Source organism: Microtus ochrogaster, chromosome 4 (genome assembly GCF_000317375.1).
Source record: "Microtus ochrogaster isolate Prairie Vole_2 chromosome 4, MicOch1.0, whole genome shotgun sequence".
NCBI lineage: Eukaryota > Metazoa > Chordata > Mammalia > Rodentia > Cricetidae > Microtus > Microtus ochrogaster.
Window position 1 is genome coordinate 184,602 of NC_022011.1, and position 16,100 is coordinate 200,701.

Consider the following 16,100-nt stretch of genomic DNA (forward strand, 5'->3'; position numbering starts at 1 on the left):
TGGAGAGGTCCACGCTGAACTGGAGCTGAGTGCAGATGACTCAGTCCTGAGGAGACGCTCCCAGCGCCTTTGTTAGCTCCTCTTACCCGTTTGTCAGCCATCCTTCATCGTGCCCCAGTTTCAGGGTATATTTTTAGAGGAAATAAACTCTCACAGCCCAGAATTACACAATTCCTCCAGGAGCTTGGCATCACCTGCTAAGGGAGTGAGCTGCCAAGCAGGCACGTGGAGAGCATTCCCCTCGCCAACCCCCTGGCAGTTAGTAAGCCTACTGACCCAGAAGGGTAGGCAGATGGGCCCACTAAGGAAATGGTTCACCTTTCTAGAAAGCCCTATTTCACCAGCTACAATCTCAAGAGAGAACACTGTGGTCCAAGATCCGAAGCACGTGAGTCTTCTCTGCAGACACAGGGTTCAGTCCACCTCTCCCTATAACTAAACACCAGCAACACTCCTGCCCCACGGTACAGCTAGCAGCTGAAAGGTCCTCCCACAGTTTGAATCATCCTTGGCTGGAGAGGGCACAGAGGGCCCTGTATCTGGGGCTCACGCTCCGAAGTGACATGGGGTGGATGATCAGCACCTCTGTGGCTCTGTTCTTGTCCCTAGAGGTAAGTGCCTCATTCTACCTCACTCGGGCCTGCCTGTCATCACCCACACAAGCAAGGAGGCAGAAAATGTTTGTTTTACTTGCCTAAGGGCTAATTTGCACTGGTTGTTTGTCAGTTTTTACACTATTTGGTTTTCAACATTCTCCACAAATTCTTAAAATATTCAGAGCAACTGTTGAGAAGAGCCAACGAGCCCTCCCAGCTCAGAGCAACTGCATCCACTCTGTCAGGGCCTTATGATGTCTTACAGGGAAACAACTTCTCATTAGCATTGGGGGTGGGGCTTTCTCCAGAAAGGAGACCTTCAGCCACTGATTTAGGGGACAGACGGGGCACGTGGTGTCAAGTGCCCACTTGGCTCTTGGCAGGAGCATGGAGGTTTTGCGGGTGGCAGATGCTTCAGGCTCCACATCTTTTCAGGGATTTTCTGAGTTAAAGCGGATGCTGCTAGCCTGAGACAACTTTGTCTTCTTTATAATCATACAAGACTTATTTACTTATCTATTTATGCTTTGTAAGATTTATTTTATTTTAGAGTGTGTATATACCTGGGGGGTTCTGTGCTCCTAGGTGCAGTATCTGTGGCCAGACGAGGACATCAGATGCCCTGGAACTGGAATTAGTTACAAGCAGTTTTGAGCTACCTGATGTAGGTCATAGACTCAAACTTTTGCCCTCTGAAAGAGCAGCAGGTGCTCTTCACCACTGAACCACGTCTCCAGCGTGTGTCTTGTTTTAGTTTTTCCCCATTAATCATTAAAAAGTCACACATCTTCCTGGATATACATTCATTTGAGAATTTTGGACCAACTGCTGTGTGCTCAAGTCAATTACTTCAGTCCTGATGTCCTGTGCATGGCTGATGTCACAGCACTCGATGATCCCGGGTTGACAATGCATTACAGGGCTGGGAAAGTAGCTTTGTGGGTAGAGTGCTTGCCCAGAAGGCACAGCGACCCCCAGCACTGAATAAACAGGGTGTGGTGGCATACACCTGCTACCCCAGCACGCTGGAAGTAGTGGCATAGGTATCTGAAGCTCAAAGTCATTATAGTCAACATAGAGAGTTCAGGTCAGCCTGGGCTACAGAAAACCCTGTCTCAAAAAAACAAACAAACAAACAAAACAAACAAACCCAAAACAAAACAGACAGGAAAGGACAGGAAAGGACAGGAAGTACAAGGAGGAACATAAAGCATGGGGGGGAGCAGAGAAAAGGGGGTGATGCTACTTCAGAGAGGGTGACTGTTGGAAAGGGCACAGTGACGATGTGAGTAGAGCCAAGTACTCCAGGTGTGAAGGGCGACCAGGAGAAGGCCTGAGCATGAGGGACGTGTGGTGGACCAGGGCACAGCAGACAGGATTGAGGAAAGCAAAGAGTACAGGGGGAGGGCAGACATGGCTGGGTCGACCAAGGCGCCTGGAGGAGCACTTGGGGGATGACCCCTCCTGGTTTCTATTTTCAAAGGGGCACACCAACTCCTGTCTAAGAGATTTTGGAGTCCATTTCACCAGTTAAGACTACCCAAAAAGGCAACTCCTGGTTGCCCTTTCCACCTGGAGTACCCTTCTAGAAACTGTCACACTGGGAAACAAAGTGGCCAAGTGGTGACAGATGGACAGGTTTCATAGGATTCGCTGGTGACTTGAATAAATAGATCAAGGATGATATCAGAGTCGTGATCAATTCTGGATTCCCAGCCTGCGTCTTGGGGTCAGTCACTCACAGTGCTGGGCTGGTTGGGAAGGTGACAAGGCCAAGCTCGACGTCTCCAGAACATAGTGGCTGAGAATAATCAGCAAATACTGGTGGAGTGAAATGAGACGGCAAGATAGCTCCCTGAGCAGGGGAACCCTAACTCTGTCAGCTGATCCCCTCAGGGAGATGCCCTTGGCAGCAGGTGTCTGGCATGCAGGGAGCTTGGGCATCCCTGCAGGTTAGATATGGGTGTCTTACAAACTGCCCCAACTAGAAAGAGCCAAAAGAATTAGTTGGGGAGACTCAAAACAGCATTGGTGATGGACCTTACACACAGGAAGGATGGATTACAATCCGCCTGTCATAGGTGCCATACATGGGTGTCATTGCTTCCACAGACCTGCAAGGCCCTCCTACCTGAAGCAGCAGCTGCAGAGGTTCAGTCTGCATTTTTTTTGAAAAGTCCTACACCCAAAGTAATGACTATATCCACTACTAGTAGTATATAGTAGTTATACAAGTAATGGGTTTCATTATAACAAGTTCATACATGTGCATAATGCATATAACATGTTCATACATGAATAATGTATTCATTATATTCACCCCTATTACTCTCTTGTTCCTCCACCCCAACAGGTGTCTTTTCTCTTTGAAGCTAAATTACTTGTGCACATGCGTGCATGCGTGTGCATGTGTGTGTGTGTGACACAATGGGTTGCATGAGTGGGAGGTTATTTACAATAGCCTGGGCTACTATATATATTATCAGCTAACATATCAATGAAGGAAATGTCTCTTCCTTCAAGTTTCAGTCTTGAGTGACTGACTGGCTGATAAGGTATGGGCAGGTGTCTTTGATTTTCTTGGTATCTTTTCTAATGACCAATAAACAGTTAGCAATTCCTATTTCCAATAAGCAGCAAACTCCCTGCCCATGAGAGCTTCAAGAGTTCTCTTGCACAGCCCACTCTCCAGCCCTGCAGCACACATGGGCATTCCGCAATGTTTAGGAGGCAGAGTGGAACTCCTGCCATCACTATAGCCAGAGATGCCTCTGGCGGCTTCCCTCGCATTGGCCTTTTCTTACACCAAGACAGTAGATGCCAACCAACCACATATCCTTCATATCATTAGCAAGGGCTCGTGTGGTCCGGTTTTGGGTGGAATTGTACTCTAGCTATGTGGTAGGAAAAGTAACTAAAACTATTTCATTTTCATCTCTTATCCCTCACAACCAACCAAAGAGAGCCTCCACCCACCTGACTGACTGTCACTGGGATAGGTCCCCAAACTGCTTGCCAGTTCTTGTTCACAGTCCCACTGACTCTGATGCCCCTTGATGTGGCATAGAAAGGAAAAGTTATGGGGACACAGAAGGAAGGGGGGCTCCTCACCCAGGAGTCACCCAAGCCTCTTGATAGCAGAGAAGCACAGTTATCAACTGTTCGAGGCTTTCCTCCTTACACCAGAAGCCCCATTTATAAAGAAGGGTCATATGCTAACTTCCTGTGTAACCCTGAAGTCTCCTGGCTTTCTCTGATAAACTATAATTCTATCCAAGGCATCTCCAGAGCCATCCTATAATCGCACTTATCAAAAGAAGGGCCGGCAGGATGGTCCAGTGGGTAAAGATGCTCATCAAGCGTGATGCCCAGAATTCAGGGATTCCACATCATGGAAGGCAAGAATCAAACCCTGCAAGTTGTCCTTTGATTTCCACACATAGGCACCCCAAATAAATAAACGACTGACTGACTGAATGAATGAATGAATGAATGATAGGGGGAGGGGGAAAAGGTTTTCTCAGTAACCTTTTGAGATATAACTTGAGAGCCATGAAATAGTATATATAGTGTACTGGCTAGTTTCTTTTCTTTTTTTATTTTTATTGCTTTATAAATAATACCATTCAAAATTTCCACCTCCTCCCCTCTTCCCATTTCCTTCCTGCTCCCCCACTCACCGGCCCTCCTCCCCCTCCAGTCCTAAGAGAGGGCAGGGTACCCTGCCCTGTGGGAAGTCCAAGGCCCTCCCCCCTCCATCCAGGCCTAGGAAGGTATGCATCCAAACAGACTAGGATCCCCAAAAGTGTACTGGCTAGTTTTCTGTCACCTTGACACAAGCTAGAGTCACTGGAGATGGAGCCTCAATTGAGAAAATGCCTCCATTAGATTGAGTTGTAGGCAAGCCTATAGGGCATTTTCTTAATTAGTGATTGATGAGGGAGGTCCAGCCCATTGTGGGTGGGGCCACTCCCAGACTGGTGATAAGAAAACAGACTGAGGAAGCCATGAAGAGCAGTAAGCAGCACCCCTCCATTGCCTCTGTATCAGTTCCCGCCCTGACTTCTTCATTGATGAGCTATGTTGTGAAGTGTAAGTCAAATAAACCCTTTCCTCCACAACTTGCTGTTGGTTGTGGTGTTCGTCACAGCAATAGTAACCCTGATTAGGACACAGAACTGACAGCTAAGATGTTTCAATTGAGGCTCCTCCTTGAAGAACCTGCACCCATGTTTGAGTGTCCCTCTCCTAACTCTCATGCTTAAACCTATGGAAAATAGCTTCAATAAAATCTCCAGTTCTGCCTCTCACTGCCTAGTCCTGAAATTCTTCTTGTTAAAGGCACAAATCTTCATTTGCCTGGGTGGGAGGCCTCTATAGGGTTAGGAGAACTTCTCAGGTTGCTGAGGATGACATTACTTACTTGTCAAACTTCTCCTAAGTCTGGTCCCTGTCCTTCAGCCATGTAGGCCACTTTTATTGTAAACTTCTTCCTTCCTTCCTTCCTTCCTTCCTTCCTTCCTTCCTTCCTTTCTTTTTTCTTTTCTCTCTCTCTCTCTCTCCCTCCCTCCTCCCTCCCTCCCCTCCCCTCTCTTTCTTTCTTTCTTTCTTTCTTTCTTTCTTTCTTTCTTTCTTTCTTTCAACAATCTCTCATGTGGAGCTCAGGCTGTCCTTGAACTTGCTGTGTTGCCTAGGATAAGTCCTCCTGATCCTCTTGCCTGCATCTCCTAAATCCTGGGGTCACAGGAGTGTATGACCACTCTTGGGCACATGACTTTTCCCAGTGCTCGGGATTTAACCTGGGGCTTCAGACAAACAGGCCAGCAAATAAATTATATCTTAGACCATTTTTCAAAACAGTATTTTTAAAGTGATGTGGGTATATGTGTGAGTGTGTATGCCTGTGTGTGGGTATGCATGCATGAGTGTGTATGCCTGTGATGTCCAGAAGCATTAAATCCCCTGCAACTAGAGTTACAGGCGGTTGTTAGCTGTGCAACCTATGTACTGGGAATCCATTCAGGTCCTTGGGAAGAACAATATGTACTCTTAACCAATGAACCATCTCTTCAGCCCCATAGGCCATTTTCATTTTAAATTTTTTAATTACAAAAGGCCACAAAGGGCCTATACCAAGCTTGACCTGCCTTTGTGTGCATGCCAATCTTATTAAGTTGTTACACCTGGTCCCTCCACCAGCCTTCTTTCTGATGTTTTTTTCTTTATCTATTTCTTGTGGTCTTCCCTTCTTTTTTCATACCCAGACCCCATGAAGGGGCATGTGCTCAGGGAGGAGAAAGGGAGCAGAGAGGAGGCCTTTCTCATCACAGAAACACAAGTAACTTGATGATGGTGAAGATGGTCATACTGGTTTGTGGTGGTGATAAGAGTGATGATTGGTTGTGATATGGATGATGGTGATGATGGTGATGAGAGTGATGATGATGGTGATGATGATAGTTCTGCTGCTGCTGATCATGATGATGCTGATGACGATGATAGTGATGCTGCTGCTGCTGATCATGATACTGATGCTGTTGATGATGATAATGACTGATGGTGCTGATGATGACAGTGATGCTGCTGCTGCTGACCGATGACAATGATGGTGGTGGTGGTGATGATGATGATGATAGTGATTGATGGTGATAATGATGGTGACGATGATAGTAATGATGCTAATGGTGCTGATGATGACAATGCTGCTGCTGCTGCTGACTGATGGTGATGATGATGATGGTGATAATGATGATGATGATAGTGAGTAGCAACATCTCTGGCCCTCCACCACACTGTCCTAGGTGGAGCCTCTCTTTTCTCACATTTCCCAGATGAAGGAACAGAGGCTCTGAGAGTAGAAACCACATACCAGGGGTTGGGCTGATACTCTGCCCTTAAACTTAGTGACAACCAGTATCTCCAAGCGCCTAACATCACTGAGCATCTACAGAAATTAGTATTTATTTATTATTATTGTTATTGTTATTATTATTTTTAGACAGGGTCTCTCTGTAGCATCCTGATGTTCTGGAACTCATTATGTAGACTAGTCTGGCCTTTAACTCAAAGAGACTCATCTGCCTTTGTCTTGTGCGTACTGAGATTAAAAGTAATGTGCTACCATGCCCGGACTGAGAGTTGGTCTTTATGGATGGCCTTCTTTGGGGTTGGGGAGGGTATTGTGACAACACTGTCCACTTCCTCTCTTCCTTCCACTCCCCCCTTTCCTCTCCTCTCCTGTATGCAGGGACACCACAGACTGCTTGAGAGAGCCCTCGGTATACCTTCTGACAGAGTCCATTATAGCTGCCTGGTTGGGGTGAGGGTCCCTAGCACCTTCTGCAGTGTCCTTGTTTGGGATAAAGTAAAGTGGAGCTGGTTGGGGCAGAAGGAACCATGTCTAATGAGAGGGGCTGCACCTCTCCAATCGGGCTTCATGATTTATGTGTGGGGAATGTAAAACTCATTGTTGCTATGGAAACTGCCATCCCCTGCTCCGTTTACCATTCTCTGAGAAGTTCCTGTGTGAGCATGGGGCTGGGGCCTCTCCTGCCTGCTGGATGTTGGTATGCAGAGGGCATTGGTATGAGGCTCTGATCCTCGGAGAGGTTGTAGAATTTGCAGCCAAGGGCAGGTGGGGCCAGATGCAGCCCTGGCTTGGGCTCTTTCTCTGGAAGAATCCATGTGATCACATATCCACAAAGGCAAATGTGGTCTGATGGGCTGCTAGGGAAAACTTGGGTCTTAAATTGGCTGAGGCCCCAGGCTTGAACCAGATCGGGGCACCTGCCCCAGCCTTCGTTTCTTCCAGTTGGGCATGTGAGCATGCCCAGTGACAGTAACCTCTCAGGTGCCTGAAACCATGACTTTTATATTTCTGGCTGTGCCTGGCGTCTCTATAGCAACCAATTAAGGGGTTCTTTCTCCTTCCTCCTCATCCCCAGACCCCACGCAGGTAGGCAGCTGAGTGCACTCCACGGATGAAGGGCAAAGAATGGGAAGGAGGAAGGGGCTCAAAGCCTGCTGGCTGGGATTGGCCCTCAGTCCTGCTCAGGGCCCCTTCCTCTTATCATTGTTGCAGGTGAGGCCCTTGATCCTTAAGCAATGTGACCACAGGTCTTGCTGCCTTCTGGCCGCGTGCTGAGCCAAAATGCCACTCCATACTCATTAGTGGTCAGGCTTGTGGTAAGAGATGACTCTTGCTGTGTTTAGCATTAAATCAGCACAAAGTGCTTCACTTCCTCTGGGGGAGAGATGAGGGCAGGGAGAAGAGCAGTCCTTAGCCTCATGGGTGACACCCCAGCACCCAGCCCTCCCAGGCGACTTGAGAGCTCTTTCTGGGGCAGAAGGAGGAAGACTAATTTTAACTTGCCAGGGATTTTTTTAGCTTGTATGTTTTCCTGGCCAGGGGGAGGGTGTCGGGTATTCCTTGGTCCACTCTGTCAGGACAGAGCGTGTCTGGGAGTGGTGCTGCCTCTACCAGGCAGCCCTTGCATATCCCAGACGGGTCAGGATGCTAAGAAGGATGCAGTTGTCAGTCTTCTCTCAGGAAAACTCTGTGTCTTCCCCCTCAGATCTAGAGAAGGATCCTCTTGAGGGTGGGAGACTGGGCTAGCAGCATAAGCAGATGAAATCTGAGCAATGGAGGCCTGTCTGATTTCTAGACCAGCTCAAAGATTTGCTGTGTGCCCTTAAGTAAGTCATGTCTGTCTCTGGGCCTCTACTGCTACAGCTGTTCCAAGGTGACAACCAGATCCTTGCCTTCTTTTCACAGAGACTTAAAACATGCCAGAGGACTCTCTGGATGTAGCAAAGCAGGAAAGGGTCCACCAAGAGTGGTTAAAGGGGCTCTCATCTTGCCTACCTGATAAGGAAAAGCAAGAGACTGGGCTTCAAGCCCAGTTTGGTGGCACATACTTTTGCTCCTTGCATCTGGTTGATGAAGACCAGAGGATCAGGAGTTCAAGGCCACTCTCAGCTACATAGTGAATATGAGGCTCTAGATCTGTTTTGGGCACCACAGTGCCTGCTCTGTGGGGGACTGTTCACACTCATTTATGAATGGCCCATCAGCACAGCTCCCACTGGGAGTCTGGGAAAAATTAGCCCGGGAGGACCGTGGGAAATCAGCTAATTGATCTCTAGGCAGCAGAGTGGCTCTGGGAAGTCTCTGGGGTTGGTGATTAGAGGCAGTTCCTGGGGATAAATGAGTAGACATGAAGAAGATGAAGACAGATTTCCATTTTCTCTCAGGGTCTAAATGGAAATACTGAAATGTGTGTTTGCCCTTTGCTGAGCTGATAAAGACAGCAAGAGGACCGAGGGCAGCCTTGGATCTCAGCTCTACTCCTAGCCGCTGTGTGATCCTGGTTCCTTGTTGTCTCTGTGAACGTCCTTGGCCCAGAATTCCCCTGTGTCCACGTGTGCTGCAAACAGCCCTAGCCCAGAGCCTGGGCTAACAGTAAGCATTTCCTGGGTAAATCCTGACAGTTCACACGTGTTAGAGGAGTGTAATCTCTTGGCCTTGAGCTGCTTGGAGTCTCTTCATCTTCACACTAAGCCTAGAAGAGGTGCTGTTGTCTTTCTGATTGTGCCCAGAGTGTGAGCAATCAGAGCGGAATCTGGTTCTGCTGCCTTCCTGGCCAGCATCTGCTGTTGCTCGCTGAGAGACGCTCACATCACCCTCCACCATGCCTCTAGTACCAGCCGAGAGGATAATTCTTACTCGATGGCACAGCGTTGTGAGATAATTTGGGCTGACTCCAAACCCTAGGTTTGCTTTCCACTGCTCTACCCTGACCTGACCATGGTTGACACCCAGGGCTGGTAGATTGCCTGGGGTAGAGGAGCTGAGACTAGGCCTTTCGACTTGTTTGCAGCCCTGAGGGCTCAGGAGACAGTGGAATTGTGCTCAGCCTTTGAGATGTAAAAATTCACGTGTGTGGGATTGCTGGGGCTGTCCTTGGTAATCCCCAGCTGGAGCTGGAAGCCTAGGGTTCTGTTTACTAGGGGCAGGGAGCACGTGTACACACACACACACACACACACACACACACACACACACACACACACACACACAGGCACGCACGCACGCACGCACGCACAGGCAGCACAGAGCACGCTGACTGTCTCCTCTCCATGACTGCCACCTGACCCAACTCTCACCCCCCCCCCTCTGCTGAGTAAATTTGGCTTCTCCAATCCCACCTCAACTATGAAGAGTAACTAATCTTCCAGCCCTGTCCTTTTCTAGCCTTCCTAGGTTTTGTTACTTTTGGCCCAGGAACATTGAAGGCGTTGCCATCCAGGGTAGGTTACCCTCAGACCGATTCCTTCACTCGGAAGTGTGTTGTATTCTAAAGGTCATCTCATAAAAGAAACCGTTGGACCGATGCACTGCCACGTCCACTTGATTGCTGACTCGATACACAGAACTGGTAGGACTTTGTTAGGTGGCAGGTCATGTGTCTTTTGTGGGTTTAATGAAGATTGCACTCATGGCAGTCTGTCTAAGCAAGAACCATGTGGGAAGATGGGCGGCTTGAGAGTTTCCTGGAGATAATTAGAGGGGTTTGTAGGTCATTAGTGTTTGCTTTTTGATTGCTTTTTGAGGCAGGGTTTCATATAGTCCAAGCTGGCCTCAAATTTGATTATGTAGCCATTGTTACCCTTGATCTGCGGATCTTCCTGCCTCCATCTCCCAAGTTCTGGAATTACTGGTGTGTGCCTCCATATCCAATTAATGTGGTGCTGGGGATGGCACTCAGCATGCTGGGCAGACATTCCACCCACTGAGCCACACTCCCAAACGTCATCCGTTCTTTCTTTCATTTGGGCCTGGGGTTCATTTTCTTATAGGTCTGGTAGTTCAAGAACTATAGAAACAGGTCTTGGTTAGTGTGGGAGTTAGCGCTGTCTTCCTGAGGCAGCATGGCAGTTAGAGTGGAGTGTGCAGGGTACTGTGCAGGGACCAACAGGCTGGGTTTCATGCAAAGCTGCAGAAGCTGGCCCCAACTTGGGAAATGTAAGCCCGACCAATTGGAAGGCTTGCCCGTGCTTGCCATCTGCTGAAGAAGGGTCAGAGACACAACACCTGGCTTCCGGGTGGTGTGTGTGTGTGTGTGTGTGTGTGTGTGTGTGTGTGTGTGTGTGTGTGTGTGTAAGCATCTGGGATACAGGCTAACTCCTCTGGGAGATGCTTGGCTGGACTCAGTCATAATTTATTCAACAGCCTTAGACACCCGTACCCTGAAGCCAGCGCTGGCCTTGGCCATTAGCCAGAACTCAGGTGTGGATGCACATACCTGTCTGTTTATCTGATCGTGGGATGTGGGACAAGGGCCATTCAGAGAGAGGACCTTACCCTAACTTGAGCTGCTTGGGCGAAGGTTGGAAGGGGGATTCTGGCTTGAGCCCCAGGCACACCAGCATAGCGCAGCATGCACTGCCTCCTGCAGTGGGGACAGTAGCGATCTAGTGGCCTCAGATCCATCACCTGAACTGCCACAGGAAATCTTCTCTGCATGCCTTCCAGTGGTCTCAGGACAGACTCATGCCACAGACCCTTGTCGTACCCGTTCATGCTGAATCTGCACACCTGCATCTGCAGAACATGCCGGGGTTGGGAGACTACTGCAATCTAAATGACGATCAGATCCAATGAGTAATATGTCCGAAGAAAACAGCTGGGTGAAGATATCATAAGCCACCTCTTCAGCTGCTCAACATTAACACTCTGGTTATTAGTGGCCCAGAGGAGGTTTTCCAGCCTTGGGGACTAAGTGAGAGAAGCCACCCCATGCCTTTATGGTAGTTAGGAGAGCACAGGTTTCTTTGGACAAGAGAGCAACAGGTCCGAGTGCACACTCAGGCTGCCCTGGGCAGCATTTGACACAGTAGAACCTGATGTGCTTCCCTTACCACATTCGGCTCCCTTTGCTTGTGTGGCATCTTCTCCCTTGTTCAGTTGCTCTGGTCTTCCTAATGATAACAAAGTTTGTGCACTCTCAAGCACGTGCGTGTGTGCGCACGCGCACACACACACACACACACACACACACACACACACGTGTGCATGGACATATAAAGGCCAACATCAGGTGTCTTCGTCAACTGCTTTCCATCTTATTTTTTTGAGGCAGAGTCTCTCCCTCAAAGCTGGGGTTCACTGATTCCGCTAGCCTAGTATCATCACAGCATTTTCTCTACATGGTTTCAATAAATCAAAACACAGGTCCTTATGCTTGGAAGACAAGCAAGCAATTTACCAACAGAGCCACGCCCATACTTTTTTTTTTTTTTTTTTTGTGGGGAAGGGCAAGTCCTGAGCCAAGGCTGTCTTTGGGCAGGATCTCAACAAACAGAGACAACAAACTATGAGATCAGCATTATTTTCATTTAGCAGGCAAGGAAACAGTGCAGAGAGGCTCTGTGTACGTGTGTGTATACTTAGTGTAGTATCAGCAGGAAGTGTTGGTGCCGAGATCTACGGCCAGGTGGTCCGTCCCCAGCGCCTGGGAGAGCAGCCCTCAGTTCTGCAGCTCCAGCTCCTGTTCCACTGTCAGGACCATGCACTTGCAAGGTTAACGGGAGGGCAGAGTGAGCTGCGCATGTGGGCAGCCCACACCAAGTTGGTGAACTCTTCCTCTGCATTAGGCTTCCTGCGGCTGTGCTGACTGCAGCTCCATTATAATTCTTTTTTTTTTTTTTTGTTTTTTTCGAGACAGGGTTTCTCTGTGGTTTTGGAGCCTGTAGACCATTATAATTCTTAATTATGAAGTAACAGCAGCTTCTGCGCAGAAGGAGGAAGGTGGCATTGCCAGCATCCAGATGGCCTCTGGCAGGTGTGGGCTTCATCTGGTCTTTATGTAAGTGTTGCCCTGATTCCCAGCTTGCCTTCAAGCAGACATTTGAACACTTGTTTTGTGTTTAGGACGCAAGGGGAAATTAAGGGCTTCCAATGGAAAGGAGGAAGTGCCAGAGAAGCCAGGGGGCCACCTCCAGGGCTTGGGGCTGGCTCCACGGGAGACAGGCCCTGGACTCCTTTCAAGATAAAGAGGACCAGGTGGCTTCCCAGGGCTTTAGAGATTGATACAGGATTCCACAACAGTGGGGACTAGGGGAGTCCTCTCTGTGAGATCAGGGAGAAGGCAGGGCCTAGGACCAGCGTGCAGGCTCAGGCCCCACGAGCCTCTGCTGCAGAGCCCTGTTGTATACATAGGGAAGCCGAGGTCCATGGAGGAGCAGCGACTTAGCCAGTGCCAGCTCTTCACATACATAGACCTGACCATCCTAACTGGGGCTCTGCACATCTGACCCAACTCCTGAGACATCCTCCATGAGTGAGCTTCTGGAGAGACACAACAATCTAAACATCCTCCACCCCTAGCTGCAACTTCTGAACTTGGTGTCTTATTGAGTCCAACATTTGGTTATTCTAGAACTTCCCCCAGGTTCCTGGAACCTGCATTGGAAGAGGCCTCAACCAGATCTTAGGCTCATGACCAAGGCTAGTGGATAACGAGTTCAAGGCTTGCCTGTGACATATAGGGAGTACTAGGTAGGCTCAGAAGTCTTAGGGATATCATAAAAGGAAATAAAGAAAGAAAAAGAAATAAGGAAAGACAGAGTTCTAGTCTCTTCTCTACTTTGTTTGTGATGTGACCGTGGGTAAGCAGGGCCTTGCCAGTTCTTAGTTTTCTCATCTATGAGAAGAACTGTTTTATGACTGCAAATTTTCTGGTCTTCCTGCCTCACTCACTCTCCAAAGCACTGGGGACTCAGGTGTACAAGCCCATACCTAGCAGAAGCCTGGGTGTCTGCTCCGGGGATACTAGGCCCTCCGCCTCCACTCATTACTCTGCCCCACTCTGTTGTCGGTCTAGTGCCATTAGGGTTTCTGTGACTGTGTTGGATGACCGTATGGAAAGAGGAGCTGTTCTCACATGATAAACTGGTTCTGTTCCTTGTCAGAGAGGCCACTTGTGGCTAGAACCATGTCCAGGTTGAGGTGTACAGCCATGTGGGCTGTAGCTACCAGTTCCCACAAATCCATTCATGCTTTTCTCACCAAGCTCATTCACCCAGTTGCTCACCCATCGGTCTTGTGGCTGGGTAGGTGCTGTGGGGCTGAGGAGGAGCTAGGAGCAGGGTCCTGGGCCTTGAGCTCCTCTGAGGTTGCACAGGCCTCAGACATCCCCTCACCTCTGATGCTGTGCAGGCCTAATGGATTCATCTCACCCTAGTGAGCAACATTTACAAACTGGTCTCATCATCATTGCAGAGATGTACCACTTTTAGGGGCAAGGTGGAGGCATCCAGCTTTCAAGGGACCTGCCAGCTGTTTCTGTGACAGCGTGCCCCCTGTTGCTCCCATCACATGTCCCCTACTCTATATGAGGCTGCTCTCTTGCTGTGCCATGCAAGGTGGTGAGAACTGACAAAAGAACTACTCCAGGGTCTACAAGAGCTAGTTCCAGGACAGGAACCAAAAGCTACGGAGAAACCCTGTCTCAAAAAATTAAAAAAAAAAAAAAGAACAACTACTCCAGGCTCTTGCAGCTTTGAGTAGGCCTCACATCTCTCTTCAGAACACATGCTAAGAATATTCTAGAAGAAAAGTAGACCCCCATGGGCCCTGTGCAATTTTACCAAAGTCCAGGCAGGATATTGAGTGCATATGGCCAAAGAGGATTGCAGGGATGAGTCAAGAGGCTGAGGGCACAGCAGACTAAGGCAGAACTGACACAAAACTTTAGCAACTTGGTGCCAAAATAAGGTCTCTGGTGTTTGTGTTTGGTGCCGAAAGAGCACTACAGACCAACATGTGATAGCTTCTAGGACCCACACAGAGACACTCAGCTCCATCCCTCTCTCCACAGGTGAGAATGTCCCTGTTACAGATCCTGTGGTCCCAGCAGGAGCCCACCAGACAGTACTAGATCACTAAAAGTCAGTCATGCTCTAATTAAATGCCTGAGGCCGCCAGCTTATGAGAGGGGAAGGCTTATTTAGCTCAAAGACTGGTGGCTTTGTGGATGGATTCACCAGCAAAGGCAGGGTACAGGGACGGGAATGCCCAACAGAACTCAGCACCCGCAACACAATCCAGAAAGCATAGAACCATTCTAGCCATGAATACTGTCCTCTCCAGGGCCATGCTGAGAATAATCTAAGGACATCCTGTCATGTCCCACCTCTCACAGCCATACCACATCCTGGTAGTGCTACCCTGGGAACCAAGCCTTCAACATAGTCAAATACAAAGCATCTCCTTGACTTCAAGCACGAGTGTTTTATGAGGTTCCTGATTTCTGTGGTGGAGAAGGGGAGCTACTCCTCCACACACATCATCATGACTGAGCATACATGTAAGTACATTCAACTGCTGGCTGGAAGGTTCTGGAAGGTCTTCTCGCTGAGTCATTTCTCCTGATGTGGTCTTTCCTTCCAGTAGGACAGTCTCTGCTTGCCTTCACCATGGTGGTTGGATTCAGGGAACCTCAACCTTGTTTCTCTCATATCTACTGGTCAATGCAATTCCAGGAGCTTCCAGGGCTCCAGGCAGAGGAGCCATTGGTGGCCATATTTACAGATGAATTTCCACAGGAAGTGATGGGATTTGGGGACTGGGATGGGGACAGAGATGTGAATTTGCCCTGAAGTCAAGTAGGTTCAGTCCAAGAACAGCATGCTTAGTCAGTGTGGTCAGCACTGCTTCTATGTGGGGCTCTGCGGGGCTCCACTCCCTCCACCTGGGCTAGTTTGCAGAACTGGGCTAGTTTTCAGGTCATAAGCAATGTCTGGGGACTGGGGTCTGGGAAAGATTCTGTGAGAGAAACAGGCCATGTGGTCCCCAAGATTCACATGGACACCAGCACCTGTGACAGAGTGCTGGTTCAGAGTCTTAGAGAGAAGCTGAGCCTGAGTTCTACCAGATATTGTTCAGGGATTGCAGGCTGCTTACTTTACTTCTTGGAGCTTCAGTCTTCTTGGGGGATTCTAAGACTCTCCTCATGAGCAAGTACTGTGCATCTGTGTTTAGAACAAAGGCTCTCTTAGCTTTGAGTTCAGCACGAGGGAAGCAATCAGCAAATATCAAGCTAGAAGCTTCATGTTCCTCCCTGTATCAAGTCATACTTGCCTCAGCTTCAATTGGCTTGTATCCCAGGGCTGTTGGAAGGAAGGAGACACACAGGACGCCTTTCCCAAAGAGCAACGACTAAGTAAATCATGTTTCCTTTGTGTGTCCATCTGGACCATTCCAGGTCAAGTCTGGGAATCTGAAAAATGCCAGGAAAGGATCAGAAGTGCCAAGGGCTAGGAATACAATGATGCCAATGATGGAGATGGGCATGATGGTGGGAATAATGATGCTGGAGATGGTGGAGGTGATAAAGGTGATGGTGGTGGTGGTGATGGTGAAGATGATGATAATGGTGGTGATGGTGGAGATGATGATGGGGATGATGAGAAGGTGGTGATGGTGGAGATGATGATGGGGGA